Source organism: Falco punctatus (assembly GCF_963210335.1).
Source record: "Falco punctatus genome assembly, chromosome: 8".
NCBI classification, from domain to species: Eukaryota; Metazoa; Chordata; class Aves; order Falconiformes; family Falconidae; genus Falco; species Falco punctatus.
Window position 1 is genome coordinate 63,476,889 of NC_137588.1, and position 22,417 is coordinate 63,499,305.

Here is a 22,417-nt window from a genome sequence, read left to right on the forward strand (position 1 = left end):
GATAGCTGAGTTTCTCAGCTGGGAAATTACTTTGGTTTTTGCAGATGGGGTTGAGCAGTGAGCCATCCTTTCCTTCTTTGAACCACCCTCCTTCCTAGTTCTTCCCTCCTGGAAGGAGATGGAGCACAATCCCAGTTTCACCCAAATGGAGAAGAGCTTTGCCCTTGACTTTAGCATCGTAACAGCTTACCCTGAACCTTCCTCTAGATGAAGAACTCGAGGGGACCCGCAGGCTTTCTAAATTTTCTCTTTTCTTTTGACAGAAAAGCATTCCCTAAGTGCTTTTCCTCCTATTAAGCAAATTATTTATGTTTTTGATACTTAGCCCATTTTAAACTGGGTTTTGAGCTCCGCCCTGGGTATAACATTCAGCTGCACGCTGCAGCAAAACCAGACTTGTGACCTTGATTAGGGGAATCACGTCATTAGCTCGCGTTTTGTTTGGTATGTTTGAGAAGAATGGAATATGCTGTCTCCTAGCCAGTATAAACAGAATCAAGACAGTTTTAGGAAAAAAAAAATATAATCTGTTGAAGTACATCTTCCCCTCTAATTTATCTTGTCTGTTCTCCTTTGTTTAGAACCAAGAGCATACACAGAGAAAGGGATGAAAAAGCCTGTGTGAGTGTCCAACGATGTGATTTTTCTCTATTACAGTCAGCAAAACTGCTTGATGATGTCTGTTCTTTTGCCTTGGAAACATGATGGGGAAAATAACAATGGAAATCCCTGGTGGCTAACGCTTTTTGTTTTTAATTTAAGTAATACAGCTGGAGTGTGGATAAGCTTTTGGATTGGGAATGGTGTCGGTAGTGTACGCTCTGGACTTGGGTCTCCTTCATGCCAAGGCAAAGGTGTGCACCATTGCCCCGGCCCCTGCTCCCCGTTCCCTGCCTCCCATCAGAGGGCATCTGGGCTGCACTGGAGCATCCAGGTCTCTGTCCAAATGGAGATAGCTGGAGAATCAGAGCCAGGCTTGCCAGACCGCCTCATAAATAACACTCGGCTTAAAGGCTGGCTGGTTCTGTAGAGCCTGCAGCCATCCATTGGCCCTGTGCATGCCCCGGGATGAGCGTTGCTGTCCCGGTGTGCCGTGCAGCTGCACTGGTGTGGGCTGGGCGCTGGCCTGGCCTGCGGAGAGCGGGGGACTCTGGGGCTGTTCTGAGCCTGACGGAGGGGAGCCCAGGAGCACGGCCGTGTCACAGCCTTGGGCAGGGAAGGCTGTAGCTTCCAGGTGAGTTATTTTGTTTATTGGGGATTGCGATGTTGACATGTTTGATTTGGACCTGTACTTGTGAACGTGTCAGGTTACCTCTGCACAGCCACTCCTGAGAACAGAGTGCAGTGCAGTGCCGAGGCAGCCTGATGACTGAGCCCCTGTTTGCAAAGCTTTCCTTTGTTGCTGTTATGATCTTGGAAAAACACCCTGCTAAGAAAAGGGGAAAAAAAAGTGGTGGAGCGGGAGAAAAAAAGGAAAAAAAGGTGAAGAAGGGGATGAAGCAGAGTTCTATGTTGGCTTTAATGTTAGTTTGAAGCTGATTGTCAAACCTAAGATAAAAGCACGGGGCTGGCAGGAGGTGGATGAGGTGATGGACCTGGGGTTACCACTGCTGGGTCATTGATTCCTGCTCCCACGGTCCTGGCGTTATGGCTGTTGTATCTTGACATATGTTATCAAATCCCGTATAGCTTCAGTGTGACTCGGAGAGCACAGAAACGTGGTAATAAGTGAATAAGAAATAACTTGGGCTGTGCAGGGGCAGGGGGATGCTCATGCGCACCTGTTCCGTGGTGGGTTGGCAGAACCCTACACTTCGTGGTCACACCTGCTCAGCCCCGCCATGGGGGGGGGGGGGGAGGCTGAACGAGGCCAGTATGGGAGTCAGTCCTGTGGTTTGAAGGAGCAAACCCAACCATGGTGACCAAGGTCACAAAGAAAAAGCAAGGTCACTGTGGCAAGGAGCGGTGTCGCCAATGAGTTGTTTAGGTTAAGTCACTTAAAGAAGCACTGTCAAAGGTATGAGCGAAGTAGTTTTAGTAAGAGTTTGTGGGGGTGCGACTTCACAAAGTGTGATGGCAAGGTTCATTCATTACTTATTATATGGATAGAACACAAAGAAAAAAAACAAATTAAAAATCAAGTTAGAATTAAACGAGAATGTTTTACACAGGGATCAAAGATGTCACGGGTAAGGGAGAACCTACTGTTGAGTTGTGAGGTTCAGAGTGGACCCCCTGGCTTTCTTACTGATTTGGTCGAGTTTAGCTGCAGCTAGATCCAATCTTAGTTTCAGATTTGGTCGACAGATTATTCTAAGGGTATCTAGAGAGTGAGAGTTTATTCACAGCTTAAGGTTCATCACAAAATTTTAGCAGCACTTAATCATCAATTTAACATTTACAGAGTGATTCAGTAGGATTTACTTCAGTTATAACAGTGATTTAATTACAGACCCCAAATGGTAACACTTGTATTGGTTATGAAGTATCTAAATCTATTCACATGCACACACAAACACAGGGGGATAGGTGTACCAGAGATAGATATACAAATGTATAAAGGTATATATATATATTAAAATTTCCCCCTGAGTTCAGTGCAATACTCAGGGTGAGCCTGGAGGAGCGGGGGTATCAGCCCAGGCTCCATCGTCAGCTCTCAGCGACGGTCCCCCCGACACCGCAGACCTGGGAGTTGGCATGTGACATCCCACGCAGAGGGAGATGCTGTTGCAGCCCACGGTGGTCCAGGACGGCTCAGAGGGTCTTGCATGGACCGCTGTGTATGGGGCAGAGGTGACTGGCTTTAGTCATCCATAAAATTCCATCCTGGCCGTAACCTGAGCCGGTCATTTTTCACTGACAATGGTACCGTTCCACCCGGCTGCGGGTCGGGTCAGGAATGTCCCAGGGCTGTCAGGGGATGACCGATGGCTGGGTTTGTTTCCACCTTTTCCAGACAACAGGAGTTCCTGGTACGGGCAGCACTGTTCCCACCTCAGCCAAGCAGGAGCTGTTGGTGCAGCCGAGGGTGCCAGCTCGCTCCGCAGACACCGGGGCTACCAGGGACCCCCAGGCAGCAGAGCAGCCCAGAGAGGGGATGAGATGCACCACCACACATGTTCACCATCACCTAAACCTGCCAGGGCAGGCAGTGCTGCGTGTTACTGGAGCCAGATAAAGGGTCACTGTTCCATAAAAAAAAAAGTTATGATGTGGTGCATGAACCTTGAGTCATCAGAAGGTAAAATACAGCTTCCCGTAAATCAGGAGGAAGCAGCAGAGGCTGCAGAACCAAGGTGAACAGGCTGATGGAGCCTGTTTCAGGCTGATCTGGATAAGGAAAGAAACTAAGCCCAAAGTGGGGTACTAGTGCGTACCCATTTGCCACAAAACTATTTTAGTTCTCTTATGGAAAACTCTGACAGCATTTAACCCACTGAAAATAAAAAACCATTGCTGAGGAAACTTCCTTTGAAAGCAAATAATGGTTGTGAACAAACCATTTTCTCAAAAACTCAGTTTTCTGCTAAAAGAAAAAGCAGACTGACAAAATTTTTGGCTCATCCTTGTGCTTACATGATGAAGTGGGCAGAGTGCTTTGTACCTAATTAACTGCAGTCTAATAGCAACTGTAATTTTGGCTGCTGGGCTGCATACATGGAAAACTGCCCTGATGTCCAGGTATTATAAAATGCACTATAAAAATTTGAAACATCTTACTAAATTAATCTTTCCCTACAGCTTAATAAGTTGCTAAGGGAGATATATTTCATTTAATTATAACTGTTTAACAAATCCAGCTAGCACCTTGGTTTTGGAGTTGTGTTACAGCCAATGTTTCCTAGACTCATTTATATAATCTACTTTTATTTTAGTCCTGCTATTTTAACCCTGTAATAACCCTTCCAGCTGCCATGTGGAGCATCTTTTCCCATCCCAGACTCCAGTGATAGGAAGCAATGGCCCAAGTAAGTCTGACTTCTAGGCAGTGGGGGGGGGGAAACAAAGCTTTCCCATTACAGATCTCTAACGGCGCTGCCACATGATAAATTTGAAAAGGAATATTTGGTTGGGACACCTTCCAAGGTACTTTGCCATAGCTTTTTGCCTTGTCTTGTTTGTTTCTGGAGCACTTTTTTCCCCTGGTTTGGTGCTCATTTTGCACCCACCATGGCCCTGTCATTGCCTGCAGAGGAACCCTGCAGCCTACGCTCTGTCTGCGCCTCAGCGCTTCCCAGGGCACCAGCTCTTCTGAATCACTCACAGCCTGTTGTGGTTTCATATATTCAGCCCTTTTCATCTGAACCTCTCCAGCTGCCCCATAAACATTAATGAAGTGGTTTAGTACGCATCTGTAGGCTAGGAAAAATGTCAGGATTCCTATTTTATAGATGAAACTGCAGACTAGAGAGGAAAGGCAAATAGTGGGAGGTTTCCTGATCCTTATCTGCTGCTTTAAGCATTGCATTGTGCTTCCTGTTGATGCAGAGCAGTTCCCCTGATGACCTTCATTATATTGTTGATTCGCATCATTAAGGAGAATGAAATTATTGGAGTTCCTTAGCTAGATATTTAGGCAGCCTGGGTTTTTCCATATTCTTGGTTTCGCTTTGTTGTTTTAATTTATTTGCTAGAATGAATCAAGGCTTGGTTAAAGTGATAATTAGATATTCAAGCGTTCCCATTATTCCTACAGAAATTCTCAGATACCTGAAAATAAATGGTACATCACATAGGAAAAACAGGAGCTGGAAGCTTTGGGGCACACAGGCGTACACATGCACCTGCAAACAGGCACCGCGGGCAGCTTGTCACGCAGCCTCGCAGAACGAGCTGCTGCCCATCATCTCCCGTAGCTGGCAGAAGTGGCAACTACTTGGGCAACTTCTGGGAGCTGTTGAAAATTTCTAGCAGGAGCTGATGCTGGGCATGTCGGAGGCAGTGCGGGAAATGCCTGGGTAAGGTTTCTTTGGAGTCAGGGTTTTCGGCCACCCTGGCAGGCAAAGGAATTGTAAGCCTTTCACATCCTCAAAAACTAGAACCAAACCTGCTCAGGAAGCAGGAGAACATGTATGTCTGTTGGATCGGGCCCATATGGCGAAGTACTGCAAATAAAAGAGCAAATGCCATGAGGCTGGTGGAGGCTTCCAGCAATGCACCAATTTTCCAACTCACCTGCTGGTGTCTGTAATCCTGGCAGGTAGCACCAAAGGCATGTTCCTGTGGTTAACTCCCTCGAGGTGTTGTTTCCCATTTCTGATTAATTGTTCTCATGTAATTGCCTTCGAATTGCCTTTCGCTTTCTTCTGCACCTTGGGAACCGCAGGGCTGAGGGCTCCCTGCTTGCCGGGTGCTGCATCTGCTGGAGCTGCGAGCAGTGGCGTTAGCTCATCCTCATCAACACCTGCATCCTCACCAGGTATCTGGGCTCCTTTAGAAAATGTGACCTTAGGAATGGCATTTGCTATTGAGAAACACTGCAATGAATGTTTTAAGGTAATCAGGTAATAAGGGAGGGGGGTGGGGTTTACTCCAAATAATGTGAATCCACTTGGACCAGGCAGTTCATGGGAGAACAAGTCATTGCATGAATCTGCAACAGATGCATTTTGATTAAAGTAAGAAACTGAGAATATGAAGCAATGGTTTATCACGTGTAGGGGTGACTCTGCTGTTTCTGAGGGCTGTGACAGCTGCTGGCAGTGCCCATCCCTCTGGCAGCCCTGCCCTGCCTTTTGCACTTGCTGATGGGTGCTGCCCAGGGACAGAGGGAATTCGCCTGGGGCTGACCCTGTGTCGGAGCTTGAGGGGCCAAAATTCAATATTCTAACCAAACATTGAGATGTAGAGCTGAAAGGGCATCATCAGGGACTGCCAAAGCATTGCCCAGTGCATCTCTTGGGAGGCTGGACATAGAGCATGGGTACCCCAGGTCTGCGGGGCTGTCACCAAGCTGGTGATTCTCAAGCTTTTTGATCCATCTACCAGCTACCCCGAGCACCGTGGACTACACAAGCCTTGGCACCTTTAACAGCACTTCAATTTTTTTGTTATTTATTTTTTGTAGCAGGGTAACCACACTGCGTTTCCAATAGCATCACAATGAATTTCTAACAGTAGTGTTCATAGCCGTATAAATTTGTGGCTGTTTTGTTTGTGTGGGAAGGATGTGCGGGTGGGATTGCACACGTGTGTGTATGTGGGGTCACAGCAGTCCAGAGGAGCTGGGGTTGAGACCAGGGTTACGCACTGGTTTCAGTGTCATTGAACTGGAAAGCTCTGGTTCTTGTGGCTTGGTGGCTGCATGGTGTAAGTACAAGAAGAGCAGATTTATTTTTTTGCAGTTGGCAAACTGGTTAACATGGATGAGGAAGCGAGTGTTGGGGGATCAACTGAGAACTGGGCTCTCGTGGTCTATCCTCAAGAGCAAACACCTCATCCACATCTCTGGAAAGGGGCTGCTGGCTGTGCTGGAGGCTGGCCCAGGAGCCCGCAGGGCGCTTGTTCACAGCCAGGGATGTCAGACAAGGGTGCACATGAAGTCACTTCTCCTCGGCAACTCCCCGTCTTTTAGGTTTTAAAGCTTTTGGGCAATCTTGCTGCGAGAAAGCTGACTGCATACACCTGATGTGAGAACAGGAAGAGCTTGAAGTAACATTTGCATGGTATAAAAAAACAGAACTCAAAGAATCAAAGCAGCAATTGAAAAAGGGAAGAAAAACACTTGAGTACATTAAATGTTCACTTGTGTTTGATGCTCTGAGCATTTCAGCCTGGTTGCTTCCATCCTCTGAGTACGGTCACCCTCCCCTTGCATGTTTTATTAATAACCGCTGAACTTGAACTACACGGTGAGCTCTCCAGGGCCGGGAGCTGCAGTCCTGGCTGGAGCATGGGCAGCCCTGGACCCCACAGGGTGAATTAACACGTAGGAAAAGCCTCAGGGGCGGCTCCTCACCCCCAGCCATTGGGACCTGGAGCTGGTTTCAGAGCCTGAGGCAATGCCCCCAGCAGCACCGGGCCCCTCTGACCTGCCCCGGCCCCACGCTTTGTGCTTCGTTAATGTACAGGAGCAGAGGATTGAAGAGGTGGATCCTCTGCTGCTGTAACCCAGCACACGTAAGCAGAATACCTGCGCTCGCTTGATGTGCATCCAAGACTCTTGCGGGACCTTGCTTTCGATGGGCTTCGCGTTGGAGACCTGCAGGGCTGTTGGCAAATGGAGCTTTCTGCGCTGGGCAGGGAGGTGTTGGCACGTGGCTGGAATGTGTGTCTGCTCCTGGGGCTCTGTGTAACACCCCGCCAGTGTCGCTTCCTTCACCGTCCCCTCCGCCTTCAAGCAGAACAATAACTCAGAGCCTCGGCACGTATGAGGTGAAGCCCTCAGCAGGATGAGGAACCCAATGCAGGCTCAGCAATGGGCATAAAAATGGAAGGAAAGTAGCATTGCCCCTGGTCTGCAAAGCGTGTACCCAGCAGGAAGCTGCCTGGGAACTGCCTTCCTATGGGGAAGCAGCCGAATCTTTGCCCTTTTAGCTCTGAAAGGGCCAAGTCTGCTCTACAGAAATAGCTTGTGATGGGCTCTTAGTAAATAAGTTGGGTCCTGGCTCCCAGCCTTCTCCACCCGCCCTGGGAGCTGGCACCGGTCATAAGAAACGCTGCGACTGAGCTGGACAGATAGGCGCGATGCCAAGAGGAGATGGCTTTTGGTTGACCTAGGAAGATTAAAAATGTTGAGCTTAGTATGGAAAAAAAAACAGACCTACTTGGAGGAAGTTATGAAAAATCATACAAATACATCTGAGAACTTGGCCGCTGTACAGCGGCAGTGCCGAAAATAGCTGCCAAAACTGGGCTGCATGGTGATGAGCAAAGCTTCAGAGAGCTGTGACTTCTGCTGAAGCGTGAGGAGCAGGAGGGTGGCAGGAAGAAGATGATGCCACATCTCGTGGTGAGGTTTTGCTCTGTCTTGAGTAATTCACCTGTTTTTAGCATCTCACATGTTTGAAAGTCAACTTGCATTTATTGGCTTGGTTTTAGGTGGGCTCGAAAGGTATTTGCTTGAAATTTGAAAGAAGAAAAAAACCACATAAGCAAACGGAACGCAATCTCCACAGGAAATTTTGGCGTCATTAAGATGACTCAACTCGTTAATATTAGTGGTATTATGTAACTGTGGGTCTCAAGACTTTATTCTTGTGTTGTGGGTGTGCTACTGGGCACATGGGGAGATAAAAGAATTTTTCAGGTATGAAGCTGAAAATTGAAATTTTCAGGTTTTTCAGTCACCCTTTCCAAATGCAGCACAAGAAGGGCCGGCACTGAGCCCCGCTCTGGGGCCGTCACCCACCGAGGTGCTCCCAAAACAGAGCAGGGTGCGCCGGGAAGCACTGGCACAGCCCCTGGGAACAGGCTCCTTAGTCATCCTGAATGTCCATGGGGTAGCACCAAGGTTTAATTAAAGGTTAAATAGATTGTGTTATGAGCGATGTAGTCTGGCTAAGGGCTCTGCCCACAGAAGTGGGGTCAGGAAGTGCAAAAATTACTTAAAAACTTCATGGCTTGATGGACAGGTGATCACAGGTCAGAAGTAAGGCTGAGCAAAAATTATTTCAGCTCATTTCAGCAAGGCAGCTGTGCTTCTTGTGAGATTGTTTGGTTTTTTTAATAAGCACAACCAAAACATTTTATTTTGATCTTATATGGGGTGATTTCAGCAAAATTCAGATGTTCTTGTGGAAAATCCCCTTTTGATCTAAACCATGTTTTCTGAGACAAAAGCACTGTGATGAGAAAGTTCCAAGCAACTCAGATTTCAACATTTGTTTTAGTTATTTGAGACCAGCGATGCTCTGCACATTCAAGTATGTGATTTCATCTTCTTTCATGATTTAGTTGAGTGACCCCCGTTTGCTCGTGTGCTTTTCCTTACCAGCAGCGGGTGCTGGCGGGGTACAAGGTGCAGTAACCAACGCCGTGAGACCGATGCCGGTTTCCACTGGCTACATAACCAAGCAGGACTGCCACCAGCCACCCCTGCTGTCCAGGGACATCCAGCCTCAGCACGGCCTGAAGGGCTGTAGATACAGGACACAAACCCAGCTGCTTCCCAGGGGGATGCATGAGTCAGTCCCAGCTGGATGTAGGTGGCTGAGAAGTGATTGAGCTTCTGCAAGGGCTTGTCCAGGGGTTTAGATCAGCTATTCCCAACCTTCTTCTTAGTGACTGTGCATCTAGTTGCTGGCAGAGTAACTGCTCCAACTAGCAAAAAATAATTAAAAATGATAAAATAAATGTATTTTTAAAAAAGGATTAAAATACATATGTATACATATACTTTTGTTTTCCTTGTCACCAAGGAAAGTCCATCTGCTGCTGTGAGCTGTCTTTACAGGTAACACAGCACAAAGCCTTGAAGGCTGGCTTTTAAGTGGCAGATGTATTGGCTTTCATCTCTAAACGTTTTGTGCAGGTAAATGACCGATGGAATTAGGAATATGGGTAATTTGGATGTAGAGGGCAACCAGCAGAGGAGCTGGGCTGAGGAAACCAAGGAACACGTGTGTGCTGTAGGGACCTCAGTGTTCATGCATGGACGATACATATCAAAGCATCCTGAAAATGGTGCCATCGCTTTGGATTTAGAGACCTTGTTTAAACAGGCGGTGTGTGACCTGCATGGGAAATCCTGTTAGGAAAAGAGACCTCGGAGAAGAGGTTGCCTTTTTATACTGCTCATCAAAGTCATTATCCCGACATCAAGGCTTTGCAAGGGTTTGTTCTTTTATTTTTCCAGTCTGATGGTTGTTGCTTATTGATATTGTTCAAGAAATTTTGCATCATTCAAAGGGTGTTTTGTGTTAGAGGGGGAGCACCCAGCTGACTGCTGACAGGATAGTGCTAAGCAGTGCCTTCATGTGTATTAGAGAAAATAATCCGAAATACACACCAAATGCAAAGGTTTTGAGGGACCAGAACAATCTGACTTATACCTGTTATTTACATTCCCTTTTCCAGAGAGTGAAAATACCGGAAACAAAAGAGAGGAGCTACTCTGCAGAATTTCCAGTGGTTTACAGAGTGAATTTCAAACTAGTAGAAATCTGCCCTGGGAAGGGGCTGGTATCGCAGGGAGTGGCCAAAGCTGGAACCACTTCCCAAAGCACTGATGGTCTGGCCCTCACCAGGACTTTGGTTCAAGACATCAGACTCCAATCAATGGAACTGTGAGGGTGACCATGTGGACCACCTCGAATAGTGTCCACCTGTCAGTAAAGAGCTGCTCTGTCTGCCCCGTCGTGTGAACGGTCCCATGTGCTGCAGAGGATGCAGGTACAAAACTAGACTGTTCTTCCATCAGATAAAACACGTTCAATCAAGTTCTGTTCATATGCTAAAAAAAAAAAATTAAAAAAAAAATCATTATGGGAGATGAACAGTGTACATGCTCAGACACTAACATCAAGCTGTCTTTGAGGTGGTGGGAAATCTGTACAGTTACCCCTGTTCTGTCTTTTCACACTTTGGATTGGGTCCCCACATAAACGCTGCAGATATACTGGCTGCTGGACTGTTTCCAGTCTGCTCCTCCAAAGTCACGTGTCAGCAGGCATGGCTGAGCAAGAAAAAAATTGTATTTGTTTTTTTAATGTGCAAGATAAGAGGACGTAAAGACTTGGGGTGACTTATGGCTGTAATATGTAATTTTTATTTTAAGCCTATTGATTAATTTACACAGTTTTATATTTGTACCTCAATGACATGTTCCCTCTCCCTCATACAGCTGTTCTTCAAAGTGAGTTTTCCATCATGCTGGTGCTGAACATCATGGTTCCATACAAGAGAATTTAGAAAGTTATTACAAATAAGGGGTATTTTCAAGTGGCCAGCCATTGCTGTAGTATTTGTTATGAAATAAGGACGGGCTTTTGGAAGCTGATGTTATTTTTTACTCACTTAGCACTGCTGTAATCTTAATTACACCGCTTAAGTTAATTCTCACATGAGAAAAAAAAGGACAGTGTTAGGCCCATTGCATTTTTATCCAGAATGATAGAATGGATTATTCAGTCAGCAAGGAGTCTCAGAATAATACAGTTTATCTTCTTTTGCAAGAGTGTGATAAATTTGATTAATCTCATCTTGTGGTCATGAAGATTAGTCCATCTGATGTGGCAAGAGCTGTTTTGATGATTGTACTAGAAGGGGTTGTTTTGTGGCCAAGACCTCTCTCTGCCGATGCTGTGCAGGCGATGGTGCCTTCTGCCATGAAATGCCGCGCTCTTCTCTAGTTCTGCTTCCCACCTAGACACAGCTCCAGCCTTACCTGCCTGCCCACCTGGAGGTGTTGCACGCTCCAAGAGCTCAAAAGGGAAAGTTCAGATTTGGTCCTGAGCTTGGACAATGCCAGTGGTAGATCCAAAACCATCAAGGAATCAGGTCTTCCCTTCCTGCACGAGTGCTGCTGGCTCATTTCACTGGATACCATGGATCCTGGAGTCCACTGTTAGCTTGAGTGAGAGTCCATAAGACACATCCATCTTGTCCTGCCTGCAGGAAGGGAGCGCAGCTCCGCAGCGAGGGGGGCGATGTGGGAGAGACCTCAGCCACATCCTTTGCAAACTGGGCAGTACGGCATTTGGAGCCCCTGGAGAAATGTCACTGGGGGGGCAAAACCACTAAGATGGTATTCTGTAATTGTCTGAGATGATGGATATCCCAAAGCGTCTGAAATGGCCTATTGCGTGGTACCCCCGGGTGGCTGGAGACACCCCGACGGGTGTGCTGCTTCACCAGGGGCTTCTCCAGTCTTTACAGCTGCTGAGCAAAGCTTTCATCGTGGCGACGAGGAAGACGGACAAAGCACAGCTGGGGCATCTTACATGGCACAAGGCTTTGTGTCCTCTGAGTCAGAGGATATCAGATTCCTACAGGAGGTGTCTCCTTGCAGGGATGTGTCCAGCCCTGCCCGACTCCTGCGGCCAGCTCTGCTTTGGACCCACTGGAACTGAGATGTCCAAGAAGAACTTGGAGGCTGAATTTTGTTATTGTCTTAGCTGAAAGATACTTGAGTCTTTTGAACTGGAGTGTCAAAAAGCACAAAAATGTAGAAAATCCCACATAGGGACCTTGTGTCCCATCCCCTTCCCCCTCTCGCTGTGATTCCTGGTGCGCACTGCTTGGTTTGGCTGAAGATCAGGAGTGAAAGGATATTGTTTCTAATTCCTCATTCTGACCCAGACCAGGACATGTGGGGAAGCATTTCTAATCTTTCTACGCTGAAATCTCTTTTTTTTTCAAGCCTGTAAGCAAGTAAAGGGAAATTTGCTTTTAGATCAGAGACATAGATACCCAAAATACTTCACTCACCTTGGGTAAGAAAATATTATGAGATGCTCCAGCTTTTAAATGCACTGGGTCCAGGAAGTGAAGAACTTGCTACTTTTATTTTAGTTAAAGTTAATTCTTGTGTAATCAATCTTTGTTTTTCTAATCTAATACAGTATGTGTGATGTGGGACTTTCCAGAACTGACAACAGATTTGGTTGCTGTGCTGTCTGTCCTGCTGGCCCTGATGGAGGAGTTAATAATTCCCTTTCCAAGGGGAAACTATAATATTTCCAAAGTTCATCTTTCTATGCAGTGTACTTCATAACCTTCTTCATTAACAAAGCAAAAATTATTAGATTGTATTTTAGAGGGGGTTTTGAGCAGAGAAAACTTCCTGTGAAGTTTTTCATTTTACACTTGATTTAAAAATAGAAGCAGAGGGGGTTGAAGGCAAACAAAAATATTTGTATAAATTATCTGCTTTCCACAGGAATTTTCTATTTTTTTGTGATTTGTTGGAAAATTGCTTTGCTCCTCTTCTTTCTATGCTGCTTCCGCCCTTTTGTGATCCAAACAACTTTTTCTAGCCTTTTCAGACAAAGTTTTTCAGTTTTCTGCTGAAGAAAGCCAGGTATTGTTTGGGTTGGGTTTTTTTCCTCTTTGGAGGCAAAATGAAAACTTTTGCATCTGCTATTTTTCCTCTGCCAGCACTCTCATTTTTGGGAGCCCTTTCATGGTGCTGCCTTGTTAGGGGACAGACTCATTCCAGCAATAACTTCGATATGTCTGTTTTGGGAGAAAATGCTGCACAGGAGGGACCGCTCCTTTTGTGTTTTCCCATGGTAGACCTGCATTCCTGAGCACGGTGGGTTTCTCCCATGGACCTTTACCATCACCTGGCTGCATGGACCGATACCGGCTCGGGGATGAGGTGTGAAGAGTGGAAACTGTGTGCACATCCCAGGTGTTGGAAGATGCTGCTGCTGCTCCGCTCCTGCCCCAGCCCAACATCCCGTGCGACTTTCAGGCAAATCACTCAGCCTTTGCACTGCGGTGGGCAGCCGCCCTCGGCTTCCTGGTGGGCAGCCACCCTCGGCTGGGGTGCTGCCTGGGAGCTTCCAGCTTGGGTGGTGGGTTTGCATGTTGAAGCAGAGCCCTGCACACTGAGCTGTGCTCCATGAGACGAAACAGCTTGCGGGAAAGGTAGGAACTGGAGAAATAAGTGATGCCTCGAAAAAGCTGCCGCAGGAGGAGACAAGCTGAGGAGGGAAGTTCCTGAGATGGAACTGCACCAAACCGCAGGAGCTGCTGTGCAGACGGGCGCTGGGGCGCGGTGCTGTCAGGGGTGCTGCTCCTGGGGGCACTCGGGGTTTGGGAGGCACCAGCCGTGCCTTCATCTCTCACAGCTTGGCCCTCACTTTTATTTAAAAGCACGTCTGGGTGTTGCACCCTGTTAAGCTGTGTATCTGGGAGATTGTCAGCCAGAAGCTGGCGCTTATCCCTGTGCCAGAGCCATCTCTCGGCTCTTCATGGCACAGAGCTCCCAACTCTGTTCACACTTCTCATTATACACAATTTGCCTTAGTTTCATTGCTCAAGTCGCCATAAACTCCAGAGCTTCACACAGCTCCCAGCTTTGTTCCTAGCCAGCAGCCAGCCCCGTGCCAGTCACTTCGCAATGCTCTGAGCCATCGCACAGGGCGAGGCGGTGGAAAGCCCAGCGCACTCGGACACCGCCAGCTCCTCCTCGCTGCAAGCTGGACGGTGGGCAAGGTGTGTCCTGCCCAGGTGCTTAAACATTATCTCAGGTCATAGGGAAAGCGGATCTTATGCAGCTACAGCATTTTAAGAGGAATATGGGAAATTAGTTTTCACAGTGAGCTGGGTAGGCTGGAATGTATAAACTTTTGGGCAGCAGAGACTGTCAAGGACTTCTGCAGCTGTTGGTGGAGGACTAAAAAATAAATTCAGGTTCCCTGATCTAAGTTTTCATCTTCCGACTGGACTGCAAGGAGAGAATTTTTATCTGGGAAATGACTTCAGGACAGCAGCATTAGAAAAACGCTGTTGTCCATCTCCACATTTTGCCATGGTGAAGCTTTCTGCAGGGCGGACCCTCCTGCCCACCTGTGCTGCTTTTGGCTGGGATAGAGTTAATTTTCTTCTTAGTAGCTTGTGAAATGCTATGGTTTGGGTTTAGTATGAGAGTAGTGTTGATAACACGCTGCTGGATTTGGTTGCTGCTGGGTAACATTTGTGCTAAGTCAAGGACTTTCCAGTTTCTCAGGTCTTGCCAGCAAGAGGGCTGGAGGGGCATGGGACTTTGCGGGGGACACAGCCAGGACAGCTGGCCCAAACTAGCCACAGGGATATTCCATGCCAGAGGATGTCATGCTCGGGATATAACCTGGGGGGAGTTGGTTGGAGGCCCCGATCGCTGCTGGGGTCTGGCTGGGCATCAGCCAGTGGGTAGGGAGCATCACTTGGGGCTTTTCCCTTGGGGTTTTTTCCTCTCTCCTGTTTCCTTTTCATTACAGTTGTTGTGGTTATTTATTTCAATTATTAAATTGTTCTTCTCTCAGTCCATGAGTTTTACTCTTCTTCTGGTTCTCCTCCCCATCCCAGGGATGAGGTACAGGGGAGCGAGTGTCTGGGTGGCACTGAGTTGCCAGCTGGGGTTAAACCTCTCATGGGATAGTTTCTAGCATGAGGAAGATGACTGTGCTTCCCCCCTGCAAGGGAATATGGCCAGAATAAGGTGGTGAGACAGGAGGTGGTTGGCAGGGTGTAGGCAGACCTGACAGCAGATGCTTAAGTGATGGTGTTTGGAGAAAAGTTTTATAAAATACACCAAAAGTAACATGCTGTCAGCCGTCTTGATGCCAGTGTTGTAAAAACATGTATGTATACATATATATTTATGCTTATACACAACACTTGCAGGGAGAATGGGTATCAGCATGAGAAGAAATGAATACGCTTTGGCAAAGAAGGAATACCTTTTATCAGCAGATCTAGAAATACAGAAATAGCCAGTACATTAACAGTGACGCTTTCCTTACAGCGCTGGCTGCACAGTTCATAGCCAGAGGAGGCATGGGATGAAGGCAAGGCTGGGAAACCTCTGCCCTTGGAAGCAGGGATGCGGATTCTCATGGAGCAGCAGCTGATGGCCAGCACGCCCAGCAGCTCTGGCCAGTGGCTGGTGGCTGTCTGACGGGAGGACACCGCAGAGAAAAGCAGAAGAAAGGTGGTTGAGTTAGTCCTGTATCTGGATTCAGGTTCACAGCCATAGACTTTGCAACTGATAAAGATTAAGATCTAAATTTTGGCATTTCTCATGCATTCTGTAGCCAGAACACAGCCTGTGCCCGCTCTCCGTAAGAGTGGTAGGAATGCTGATGTGCCAGCTGTGTGGTTTTATGTCAGTTCCAGAGAAGTAGATTAATTCCCATGGAACCAGCCGACCGCCTCGGCACCCGCTGTGTTGTGATGGGGATGAAAGACATTTTCTGCCTTACGTCGCCTTGCTGTCAGCGGTTTTAACCTCGCTCACGCGTCCGTTACTGCTTGATTTATCTTCACCGACATTCAGACTCTGACCCTACTGAGACTATTATCAGACCGTCTCTGGATTTCAGTGGCCAAGTGCTCCAAAGTGGGGGCCCCCAGCAAGGGCTTCCCCTGCCTAACACAAAATAAAGACCAGCCTCTGCTGAACTAATTCATCCCACTTCAGTCCCTCTCTTCAAGAGGTCCCTTTGCCCTCCTGGAACCACCTGGGTCATTAGAAATTGGCTTTTGAATGTACTGGAAATGTAGACTTTGTATTCCCACAGGCACGTGGGGGTATGGTGGAATGCATGTGTGCACTCTATTTTAATAATCTAGCCTTTTGGCGTTGTCAGATTTTTTGCAGGAGGTTTGAAACAGGGACCAGTTATCTCACACCAGGCACTGGGTCCTCATTTAACTAACTGCAACTTGGTGTAGACTTCTTATCCTACAATACGGGACTAGATTAGACTAGACTATAGCCAGGTATTATTTATAAAGCATTTGGTAAGTAACATCTGCTGCACTGAAAATTAAATTAAGGATGTTAAAGAAGAGTTTAAAGAAAACAAGTTTTGAGGAGGAAAAAAGTCTTTGTCGATACTTATATTCATTTGGATTTCAAATTTAAATTTCCTCAAAGATGTTGGCAGGGTTACTTTCTCCTTTGTCCATGCAATATATTTGTTCATATATGCCATTATAAAGCTCCTTTCAAGCTGACTATTATACTGGAATACAGCAAAACCCAAATTTAAGATATGAAACTGGAGGAGACTGTATTTCATACTGCATAAAATGCACTTCTGGAATTTTCTGTTCTTCTTTTCTGCAGTATTGCAAATGCCTTTATAAAGTATCATGACTAATGAGCTAAAAAAAAAAAAAAAAAAAAAAAAAAAAGGAAAAAAATAACACCAAACCTGTGGCTTTGGACATATTCACTTCAAGTTTGTGGTTGACATTTCCCAGGCTGCTTAGAGGTGAGCGTAAGTTCAGTCATCGCACTGCTGCTGCTTCACCAGTCTCTGCTGCTGTTTCTAAATGACTCTGATAAAATACTGTGAAAAGTGGATCTGTGGTAAATTGCATCATCCTCGTTATGTGTTTTAAGATGGTGACACACCACAGAACCTGTGTGCCTGGGTGACGGCCAGCCTCCCTGCACTCCTCCACCCCTGCAGCAGCCGCCGGGCAGCCCAGGGTGGGTGCAAGCCCCCTGCGTTCCGCTGTGCTGTCACTGCACAGCCCTGCCGCTCCAGCCATGCTGGTCTCCTTTGCCGTGGAAATTCTGCATTAGCTAGTGGTCATGGAGACAGCGGCTTTCTCTGATGGAAGGTAAAGGGCTGCTCTGGGTGGAAGTCCCCAGCCACCGCATGTGCTCCCCAGCAGCTGCAAGTGTCCAAGTGCTCTGGACCCAGGAATCCTGGAGCAGCACTTCGCTTTCTCACTGGCTCTCACTGTCCTGAACTGGGCAACCGCTCGTTAAACCCCTTTCCTTCCAAAATACAAAGAGCTTTCTCCTTCTTAATCTTTGAGAGGTTTTACTTTAACCTCATTAAACTTCATCGCCAAAACCCAAAGCAGATTGAGCAAAGCAGCTGATGGGTGTGAATGAGAGTTACAAGCTGACACTGAAGAAATGCAACAAAACAGCCTTTCCACATGCATCTTTAAACAACGTACATCGCCATCAGTTCCAATAGGAAGAAGTGGGGAGTCCCTGTTTGGCAGAATTCTTAGAAGTTAAACCAAGCCCAGCCTCTGGGTACAGGCCAGGCTGTTGTCTGCTGGCTCACTGCATGCGTTTTGTTGTTGTGGTGCTGGGAGATATTTATGTGGTTTATTTGTATATAAATATAAGAAAGCAGAAACATAAACCCTCCTGCGTACTTGGCTATTCTAAAATAAACCCACGAGACTACTTATTTTAAGGGAAGTAATGCAAATGCTATGACCATAGCGAGTGCAAGTGTCCCTGCTCACAGCCTGTCCCTGTGGCTACGAGTCGGGGGTTGCGTTATTCTGGGGGTGTCCTGTGATTCCCCGTGTGCAAACCTGATACACACCCATATCTCAAAGCAACTCCTGGTGCTGTAGGTGTACGTTAGGTGCTTCAGCCCGGGAGCTGCATTGCTGGGCAGGGGTTCAGGGCTAATTTGCACTGGCTCTTCTGTAATGCATCCTGGCACCTGCCTGCATTTGGGCACCAGACTGCAGCATGTCTCCTGGACCCACAGTGCTCTTTGCACCTTGCTTCTATCGTTACACATTCATTTAGTAAACCAAAATAGTCCTTAGTACTAAGCACAAGCAGCAGATCCTTTTGGTTTTAGTGTTTTCTCCCCTGGGTAGAAAACTAGCCAAGCCTGCTAGCAGTAAGCCAGACTTCGCAGCTGAGAGATTCCCTAGTGCAGTCTTTGTGCAAGAGGGAAAACAATGTCTTGGATAAGAAGTTCCCTGTGAATCAGTCCCCATGTGGTGGTGTCTCTCCATTGGTACCCTGATACCCTTGGCAATGGAGCCTGGCTCACACCTCTCGCTTTGCCACCTGCTGTAAAGCAGGAGGGATCGTGCGTGAAAGGGGGTGCCTGGATGTGAAACCAGCTGAGAAATATCCCGGCCACTTCTCTTTTCCCACCAGCAGATATTGCTTCAGTTCCCATTTCCCAATACTGCCTCGTTCATCGCCTTCAGGCCATTTTCACCAGCTGCTTGCCAAGGATTTCTGAACCTTAGACCAAGACATACTTGAGCTATTTTAAATTAAATCTTTGATATTCCTTTTGGATTTTGTCTTCGAATGGGCATCTGTCTTCCTTTCTACAAATTTTTCCCCTCTTTTATGACTACAAGCAATACAGGCTAGACTAAGATATTTACACCATGCAGGGCTCTGGCCACAAAAATAATCTCTGTCCTCCTCACGTCTTGCCTACACCCTCCTTTTCCCCACCCTTCCTTTTAGCTAGACCCTTCCGCCAGCTTTCTCTTTTATCAAGTGCCACTTCCCTGCCCTTTAAATATTAAAAGGACACCAACTTGTATCTCAAATACCCTGTAAAATTTGTGACTCTTAGGCCATTGGGAAATTGCTGGGATACTTGTAGTGAATCAGCCTGGAGTTGGCTGAGCAATACTTGCAGTCCTGCTCCGATCATCTCCTCGCTCCATTGCTGCTGCTGCTGCTGCGAGTTTGTGTCTTTTATCAGGGCTGGTCCCACCACGGTGCCCAGGAGCCTCATCTCCCACCACGGATGGTGCTGCCGTTCGGGGATCATAGGGCACAATGGTGTGGAGGGGGAGGAAAGTGGTTCTTCTGATGGTGCAACACCCACCGGGGTCTGGGTGTGAATTTCTGCTCCTACAGTGCTCGGGTGTTCTCTGCCCCAGGCTGTCAGACCAAACATACCTCGTATCTGTAGAGACTATCACAGTCCAATGCTGATTTTGGCCAGGAGCCTCGCTACTGCTTCAACATAAAAAAATCTGTAAGAGTTGGGTTGTTTCCAAGAGACCCTTCGTCAGGCACTACCCAAAAGGAGCAGCTTCAGCCCCAGACCGGGGGCTGGCAGCCCAGCTCTGCATCACTGAGCTGGTCCCTCTGCACCCCGGGCATCCCTGCGCCCCACTGCCAGCTACGGCTGTCACCAAAGCTCCCCCCGGAGACCCGCTCCTGCACCCCTGGGCTTTGTGCCTGATGGTAAACCAGGCAGGAAAGCAGCGGGAAAGATCCGGCTGGACACGGTGGGGGCTTGGGCCCCGGCTCCTGAGTGTGCTCAGCTGGCCCCGAGCAGCCGCCGGGGCTGCCGGATCGCCAGAACCCCCCCAGCCCCCACCTTGCCGCTATGATTTTCAGAGCTGTAAGGAAAAGGAAATAGGAAGTAGAGCTGCTGTGATGCATTTCTGTACACCACTGGGTTCTGGTACAGCTCCAATGTGTTGCTCTTTTACTTTGCAAGTATTTTTTGTTGCCATTTGCATCTGAATGCTGTAATCAGCAGGTGCAGCTCTTCACCCGAGCCACACCAGGTTTTCCTGGGGCACTTTGGCCAGGGGCATCTCTCCGTAGCTGCACCCAGCTGTCAGGGGTTTTGCAGTGATGTCATTTAGCAGAGTGAGGAGGGAAAGGAGCCAGTAGACTCATTTATCTGAAAGCAGGGCTGCCGGGGGAGCGTGGGCGGGTGCTGCAGAGCCTGGCTGGGGGTGTGCGGGGTCTGTCCCTGTGGTGACCTGGGCTGGCAGCCCGCATCACACCCACACCAAGTTCTGGGGCGTTTTTATTGCTTGTTACCTAAGGGTGCAAGTGGTTGAGGGGAAACTGGGAGCCAAGTCCTGATGGTGGGGCTGCACTGGTTTGCTCATATCTAGGGCTTGGAGAGGTGGCCCCAAGCTAATTGAGTGGGACGCTGGGGTGGGAAGCAAGGGCGGGTAAACTACAGGGTCTGGGGCTTCGTAACTCTTGATCTGGGGTTTCTAATGGCTGTTTTGGAAACATATCTAAGGAAATTTGCATCTTGTTATTTGAGCATGTGGCTTAAAACTGCTGCAGTCATTCCTGGGTTTAATCCCATTTTACCCTCAGAAGGTCAGTAAATACACAGTCACATCCCCGCAGTGGGTGCTGTGGGCATCGGGGGGCTGAAAGGCATCACTGGGTGCCCTGGGCAGGGGGGGAGTGTTGGTGGAGCCCCCTGGACAAGTGTGTCTCTGGCACATTAAGGTTGTTATGTTTTAAGGCAAATTGAAACCATTTCTTTTTTGTTATTGTTTATTCGTAACAGAAGCCAAACTATTGGCTCTAGGTGTTATTGTTTATTTTGGTTTGGTTTATTTCTTCTCAGTATTTCTGGTTCTTCCTCTCTCTCTCTTTCCCTGCACCTGTTCTTTGTTCCCACTGTACAGGAGCTTCTGTGTCTGTTTCTCCCATCCTCCTGTTGCGGTGCTGTGGATGGGGCCAAGCCTGAGGGCGGGCAATGCCTGTCCCTGTGGCAATGGGAGCATCACGCAGAACTCCCAAGGCACCGAGTGCCTCTTTCTAACCCGTCTGTGCCAATTGCCCCTCTCTCCTATATACCTCAGTAAGAAATGAGGAACTGTCTACTGTGGCTTATTCTAGTAATAATGGGCATTGAAGGAGCCTTCAGAGAAGCTTCCCACATTGTATAGAGGGCAAGGCACCTCTTGTGCTTTAGTTTTTCTGTATCTAGATTACTTTGGGAGGTTTCCTGAAAAATTAAAAGCACTTGTGAGCACAGCTGCAATGCGACCAAAGCCCAGGGCAGGCGGACTTTGCAGAACTGTTGGCTGTGCTTCCCTCGGGGAATCTCAGGAGACACAAACAGGGGGGACCAGATGGACTTCTGCATCTTCCAGCAGCTGCAGCAGCAGCCTGTGAAGGTTAAACCCCCCTTACAATTCAGTGAAAGCTTGTGGTATGGTATTTCTTGGTGCAGAGTGGTGGGGACTTGCTTGTTGATGGTCTGGCTTTCCTCAGATAGTAAGTTTACAGTCTTTTTTTTTTTTTTTTTTTTTGAGTTAAGGCAAGTATTAAGACAGCACTTCAGAACACCATAGCTAGTAGAAATGCCATGTAAAGTCTGATTGGGATTTGCCCCTGCTTTTGAAGCTGGTATAGATGGTTTCACCTGGGAGCTTTATGCTGTTGCACTTCTGTGCAGCAGAGAAACATCATATAAGTGAGGGAACGGCCACCGATACCTGTATTTCCATGGCTGTGAGGTGTGGAGGAACAGGAGACTTACTACCAGACCTTAGCTGAGACATAATGAAAACCTGGGAATAAAATAGCTCTTCTAAAAGCATGGTCTGGAAGCTAGCTGCTGATTAGAGATGATAAACAGATGGTAAATCAGTGCACGAAGCAGGAGAAAGCAATGAGCTTCTTGTGAGCTGCACCACCTGCAATGATCTGCTTGCTGTTGGAAGAACATAGCAGCATAGCCTTGCAGGATAATTCACGCGGGAAGGGACCTTGGGAGGACTCTAGTCCAACCTCCTGCTCAAGCAAGGTCAGCCCAAGTTGCCTTGGGCTGTTTCCAGTCTTGGAAACCTCCCTGGGTGAGCTGTCCCACTGCTGGGCTGTGCTTGCAGGTACAAACAGCCCCTGGTACCCAGGCTGACCCTGTCGCTCCAGTTTTTCCCTCTTGTCTCTGGTGCTCTTACCATGCACCCTGGGAGGAGCCCGGCTCCATTTTCTCAACAAGCCCCCCTACAGGAGGGTGCTATGAGCCCCCCCAAAGCCTCTCCTCCAGCAGAACAAGCTCCCCTTGCCCTCTCCTCTTGCAGCAAGGGCTCCATGCCCCTGGTTGTGCTGGTGGCTTCAAGCTTTTTAAGGACTTACTGCTCCAGTTTGCCAGTCTGTCTTCTACCATTGGGAACTCAAAAGTGGACATGGTATTGCAGATATGACCTACTGAGTGCTGCGCGAAGGAGATAATCCTTTCCTTGGATCTACTGGGTATGCTTCTGTTTGTGCCTGTTGATGTGGAGGTCTGAATAGACAAGT

The 22,417-nt window shown here is 47.8% G+C and overlaps 1 long non-coding RNA gene across 1 annotated transcript; it reads right to left on the minus strand.

Moving 5' to 3' along the window:
* Positions 1–1,248: 1,248 nt before the first annotated feature.
* Positions 1,249–7,951, minus strand: LOC308067989. The gene is made up of 3 exons (XR_013929814.1): positions 7,136–7,951; positions 5,179–6,627; positions 1,249–3,188 (listed from the first exon to the last, which is right to left on the minus strand). It is a non-coding gene; the product is annotated as an uncharacterized lncRNA (long non-coding RNA).
* Positions 7,952–22,417: the final 14,466 nt, after the last annotated feature.